Raw genomic sequence first — 7145 nt, forward strand, 5'->3', positions numbered from 1 at the left:
AGTTGATTCACTGTTGTCATCATTTTGATGTTTTGTGGCGGACTTGCTAGATTGCTTTCCTTTTCCTAACTTCTCTTTTGACAAGAACTGCTCTAAATTGAGAGCTTTCTTTCCCATTAATGATCCCTTAGATACAAAGTGTGTTTGGGCTTCTTGGTCATGTCAAACAATGGCAGCATGTATCTCATCATTCCCTCATGGATCAAAGGAATATTTCCACCAGGGTCAAAAAGAAAAAGTGTCAACAATATCATAGAACTATTCTTGCCCAATATCCTCGTCAATATATTTATTTTCAATGGAATCCATAAGTATGTTTGTATTATCATTATCATCCTCTAAATCTTCAAGAACTAATATGCTATAGACCTTAGCTTTTGCATTGTTATAAGCACACTTTCTTGCATGGTCGACTATATACCTCTCACCACATCTAAACCACAATCCACTTTCTTTTCTTTCCTTATATAAGTTCATGGGAATGGATTTTGGATTGCCAAATGCTAAAGTACTTTTAGGCTTGTTGTTCCCTTGTTTATGATCCATTCATAGACTGTTTGTTGTCCTAGACTTACTTTGAGTTCTTGAAGCATTAAATGATGGGTAAATTGACACTTTAGAGCCCCCACTAGATACATGATTGTTCCATAAGCATTGTCAAATTATCCTTGTTTTAAAACAGTCCTTGGTTGTCCATAAGTGGGGTGAAATGTAGACTCTCTTCTATACCTTTTTGTAAGATCAATTGTTTTGAAAAGGATAGTGGGGTTTTGGGCCATAGCATCAGCCACAATGAAGGTTCTAAGCTATATATATACTTATGGACCTTGGCTTTATCACTTATACTCTCCACTTACATAGTGAGGTTGAGGAATTGTTTTATATACTCCCATACACATAGGTTTCTACTCTAGTCCATACCATCTTCTTACCAACTTTTTTTTTTCAAGAGGGGAAACAAAAACTTCAACCATGAGTTTTTTAAAAGCATCCCAATTCTCTACTAGTATGTTCTCCTTCTTAATGTATCACCAATAAGTATCTACAAACCCTTCCAAGTGTAATGAAGAAAAGTGAATCTTCATGTCATCATTCCTGAGGAATATGTCAAAATATGACTCCAACTTTGAAATCCATTTCTCTAGGTTGGACAATGAGGATGATTGCCTATTATACTTTGCCAAAACTATTTTGTCCTTTAACTCCCATTCATGGAAAGGTTGCTATCTCAAAACTAGGCTAATCATGGTTGGTATGTATTGGACTTTCAAAATGCAATGATGCTCTTTCATAAGGTGGCTGGGATTTTGTTTGGAACCTTCCTGATGGCAAAGAACCCCTTGATACTTGAGGATTCAACCCATGAACTTGTGGATTACAAACATTAATGCTACCCAAATAATCATCATTCCTTTTGTGAAGTTTCTTCTACTTCATATTGACTATTGGAAATACCTTGGTGTCTAATAATGCCTTGACTTTGAGGATTAGGATTGGGTGGATAAAATGAGACTAATGGTTCACTATTTGGCTAAGCTTTTCTTTTTCATCCTTGTTACCCATTTGCATTTTCATCCATTGGAAAAATTGAGCTATGATTTGCATGTTGAACTCCACTAACTTGTCAACATAAGCCTTCATTTAGGTTTTTGAATCCACTAATTGATTGATGGAAGACTTCATTTGATTGTTGGACAAGACCATGTGCTCAACCCATGAAGTAGCTATACATGTCTATGAGTATGCATAGTCTCATGTTCACACATGGTATGATTGAGAGTGCTAAGTTTTCCTTGCAATTGAGGCTTTTCAAGGATCTCTTGGGGTGTATTTTCTAGCATAGAATCTTTGATTTGCTAAGTATATTCATCTTGCGCCTTATTCTTATCCTTGTGACATGCCATGATAGTGTAGTCCATCATAACTCCTTGTTAGTAAATTGGCTATAGCTTGAGCTAGAAAACTCTGATTGCCAAAAGTTTTATTCAAATCAAAGCCAAAAATGCCCTCTTTGAGATGATGAGCACTATCATGACGTAATAAATTTAGAAGAAAAAATGTTGGGATCCAATCTCTGTGATTGTATTGTCCAATCATGCACCTTATTTCAACCTCTGTAAGTGCCCCTATTTCCACCTACCAAAATTGATGCACCTAAAGGGCATTAAACACTATGGGGAGCTAGATAAGACCTATGGGCAACCTGTAGTACCTGTATCTATACCCCAATGATGGGGATTGTACATGTAATGACTTGTTTATGCCCTGTAGTATCATGTAATGACCCTATTTTACCCTATTCTAATCTTCAACAAGCTTGAATCTTCATGAGCACTTGAATCTTCAATCCTCCATGCACAATACCTATATGAGGGATAAAAATGGCAGGACAGGCTCCCTACATGAGCTTTGAATCACCGATAGGTGGGAAAGTTCCCCCTCATTCAGTTGGTTTCACCCCTTCGAGATGTTAGATAGTGAGGAAGGGTCACCTCTCTTTTGTCCACTCTTACACCTTATATACCAACCAATGTAGCTAGTATTTTTCCACATTATTATTTCTAGTTTCTTACACAAAACACCTTGGTATTTAAATATATGCATATACACTCATATAGATTGAAATTAATTATGAGTTTATTTTTATTTAAAATTGAAATTTATTGAGATTTCGCTAGAAAAATACATTAGATATTATTTGGAAAGGGTTGTTTTATTCAATTATTTTGCTTGATTGATATTGATTGAAGAAAAAGTTTAAACTTTATTACAACGATATATGTCCTTCAACAATTGAATAGGATTGAGGCTTATGCTAACCCCAAGGCCACTCCTAAAAACTCTTCACCCACAGTATTAATAAACTGCTTAAGGTGACTAACCACTACTTAGGTATGTATGGTCATCCATATAGAAAGGATCTCCCTTATGGCGAGCAAGAATCAATAGGACTTTGGTTAGAGGTTATAATTGTGTACTTGGTCCTTTGATAGAAAAGGAAATCTATATGAGCCCATCGTGATTCAATGTTAAAAGGTCCAGGGTGAACAACACACGATGGTAACTTGGTTTTGAGTCAATCTTGCTCTTTAAAATGGTTGTAATTATGAAAATTATGTAAATATCTATTTTCCAAATGAATCTTTTCATGTTCATACTTCAAAAATATGACAACAACCCTTGTGCTAATATTAATTAAGATATTTGGCTTTATTTGTTTCACAGTATGAGTAGAATATTTGCTTAAGAAACTAAAATACTATGCATCTAAAATAGGAAGTAGGTGGACAATTTTCTAGAGGAAACCATCCTATGGTTAGATGGATCCAATTAACTAGTTGGCTTCTCTCAAAAATCTAGAAAGAGCCGTGGATCATAACCATTCTAGGGTCAAGTCCTATGGAGAGCTAGTGTGAGACTATGCCTATGGAGAGATGCTTAGCTCCCCCTCATTTATCACTCTCATCAAAGCAAGTGTAATGCTTGTCACCTCGAGTCTTTGACGATTGTTCAATAGTGACCATCTTGAACTGATACTAGAATACCAACTTGTTATGGATATCTTTAATCTTCAAAACATATGAGACAACACTTTCTATTGTGCTACAATGGCTACTTTTCTATCTAATTTGTGGAGATTAATTGCTTTGAGATACTTTTGGTTTCAACCAAATTTTTCACTTTCTCCCATCCATCCTTCAAAGTCTTGATATGAGATGACCAAGCAACCCAGTCTATCCACAGCTCATCATCAAGTGGCTGCCACCTTCTCTTGCTACTTATCCTTCACATTGTACCTTATCAAATGAACACTAAGCATAGACTTTATATCATATTTCCTCTATGCTTCAATAGTAGCTTAATGTCTTTTATCTTTGTGTCCACCATATTTCAGTTGTCATCAAGAAAGAGGATTGTCTCCGTTTGGTCCTTCAAAGTTGCATTTTATCATCATCGAGCTTTACTCAAGATTCAAGGCCAGTGTTGGTCAAGGATGCATCTCTCCTTGCTCAATATAGATAGAAGATCACTCAAGAAGAAAATCTCACATAATTCATTAGGTTTGCTAAGTAGAATCACTCGTATAAAGCTTTGGTAAGAGAGAAAATAGACTCTAAGACCATGCGGGAACTAAAGAGGGTTTATTGAGATGGCAACTAAATACTAATTCAAAACTCAATGGATATATTAAACATAATAAAATAAAAAATGGAGAGAGAACACAAGCTTGATAGATGTATGACCAATGGCTAAGTAGTAATCCCAATCAAATTATGAGCAACTTGAGTGAGAATCACTCATGTAGATCAAAGTAAGCCACTAACATGAACCTTTTATGGAAATAATTAGGTTCTGTAAACGAATGGAGGTTCTTTAGTAAAATATACTATCAATGATGAGAAACTCTATTTTGACACATGATTGGCTCAAGAATATGACAAAATTGAAGAATAACCAAGACAAACTTGAAGAATAACCAAAGTAAAGTCAAGATCATGTACATGCACAAGTTTGACTCACACCAATAGTGAGGTATCTAAGAGCTTCCTCCACCTAGGAGGAATTACATTTCAATTGTGGGATAGCAATGGAGCCACAAGGTAGCACCTTCTATGTAGCCACAATAGGACACATGCAATTACCATCCATAGAACACACTCAAAGACAATCCCTCTCAACATACATATACATAGCTCAAGCATCATTTAGAGGACATGTAGAGGAAAATTGAAATGTAATGAATGAATGTAGGCTTATGCTCATACTACTTTTGATACAATTGGTAATAAATTGTACACTACACAAACAAACCATATTGCTTCTTACTAGAGAATTATTTGTATGCATTTTCCTTGAGGTGTCTCTCTCAAGATCGATCATGTCTATGTATAGTCTATGCCATCTTGTATCCTTACAGTAGTAGCAATGTGAAGTGGGGTTATCAAAAGAAGAGAGAGAGAGAGTTAGAGATCGAGAGGAAGGGAAAGATTTAGAAGAGAAGAGAAGGAGATAGAGAGGGGGGGATAGAGATAGAGGGAGAGGACAAGAAAGATAGAGAGAGAAAGAGATAGGTAGAGGGTGTTGTCACTATCACTAGAAACCACCAAGACCCTACAGAGGACCGCTTATCAAGTCAAGCATTTCAAGTGAGTGGCAATGGCTACCTCTCACATAGTCGTACACGCTCTCACACTAGGATGTAGTAAGCTTACTGTTGAATCCAATAGTTGTAGTCCTCTTCCTCGCATCCTTCAATGGCTCCATGATTCAAGGTGCTAGCTCAAGCAAGCTCATGTCCAAGCTCCAAGCTCTAACCTCTAACCTCCAAATCCGTGCATGCGAGAAAAGAGAAGATAAGAAGGAGAAGAAGAACTTCTCCACAATCCCTCACTCTCACATGCTCACATTCTCACTCTCTCACTCCCTCTCTTCCTCTCTCATGCACAAGCAAGAAGCAAGAACAAGAACAAGAAGAGAGCTAGTTTGCACATACACCAAGAATGAGCCTATCCATTAACTTTTTGACTTTTATACATGCCCTTCTCCCCTTGGGCACCCAACCCATTTCCATGACAAGTGGTCCGATGGCCTTGGTTCTCTTTTCCACTCTTTTTCTATTATTTCCTATTCTCATGGCTCCTTTACATGCGCCTTTTCATTTATAAGTTGCACAAGAGGATCCTGACACTCTTTTACGAAGGACTAAAATGTGATTTATATCTTGTGTGCCTTGTTTTTTATTTTTTTTTAAATTTCACGCTTCTTGGTCTTCTTTCTCCATCGGGCTATCTTCTTATGCTCCTTCTTAAGCTTTCTTTGTGCCTTGTGTCATTCCGAGGGTTAACATTACCCCCCTCCTAGCTAAGTGCTAGTCCCATGGCACTGGATGGTATGGATTGGAGAGGCTGAGGGTGGTCTGTGAACCCGTCTATACAATGATACTTGGGGCTTTTGGAAAATTGGTCATGTAGGATAAGCTTGTGACATATGATCGCAGATTGCTGGTGCTAAAGATATGTTGACTAATCAAAGAGGGCCTCCTAAGTTGTTGGCTTGTTGCACAATTGTAGAACGTACCTATAAAGGAAGAATAGATGCACTACCTAGGGGGTGTGTATGCCTTATCGTGTAGTGCATTGTGCAAGTGGTAGTGGAACTAGGAGATGGGTCAAACCACAAGCTTAAGGTGTTGTCCCACACTTGAGGACCCAATTTGTCAAAAGGGGGAGGTGTTGGGCATGACTTAGGGAGACAGGTCTATCATAATGTCCTACCCTTGATGGCCCTAAATGTGTGAAGTGCGGAGGGGCTAGGGATTTAGTGGTCCCTAGATGCAGTGTTCATGGCACTCATACATTACAAATGAGAAAAAAAAAATCTTTTTCTCTTTTTTTTTAAAACAAGGGATGATACTAAGTTGCATCCCATTCTCTTGCAAGGGCAAAGTTAGGTGGAGGTTTAAGTGACTTACTTAGAAAGGATCGGCTTAGCATATAGCCTTTTTAGTTAACTCTCACGTTCAGAGGTGTAGTAGGTAAAAATGGATGGTTACACCTCGTGAACTAACTATCACTCATATCCTCTAGTAGGTTTATACAAAAGGCCAGCAATAGGGTAGCTCTAATCATGAGTCTAGTCATAGCATAACTATCTATGCCCATATTTATATCGTAAAAGAGGGGCGGTAGTTGCTCTTCCTCTACACTAGGCTTTTGCTTAAGAAGGATTCTTAGGAGACGCAGATAGTTACAAGTGGTAATAAATGTCAGATCTGGACATGAATAAAAATCCTTGAGAAAGTGCACAATAGATAGGTGAAGATCATTTTTAGTGAAGGTCATGCACTCCTCAAGGGGTCACAACATTAACATTTTAAATTTGTGGGAAATTGTACCTTGCATGCACCTTTGGATCAAAATCTACTCCGTATCTCCTTGGGTAGGGCATGTTGGTCAAATTATCCCTTTCATATAGCAATGTGTTGCAAAGAGCCATCCACGTATCCATATTGTCATCCCATATGTTCCTTCTCCACTTCGGCTCCAATAATATGCAATATGCTTTTTGAACTATTCCCAAACGTTCTCTTTGTTCCAGTGTGATTTTCACGCCCTAATTTTCTAATATAAGATTTCCTTGCAATG

Source organism: Lygodium microphyllum, chromosome 18 (assembly GCF_053477565.2).
Source record: "Lygodium microphyllum isolate KBCC chromosome 18, Lygodium_microphyllum_v1.1.10, whole genome shotgun sequence".
NCBI classification, from domain to species: Eukaryota; Viridiplantae; Streptophyta; class Polypodiopsida; order Schizaeales; family Lygodiaceae; genus Lygodium; species Lygodium microphyllum.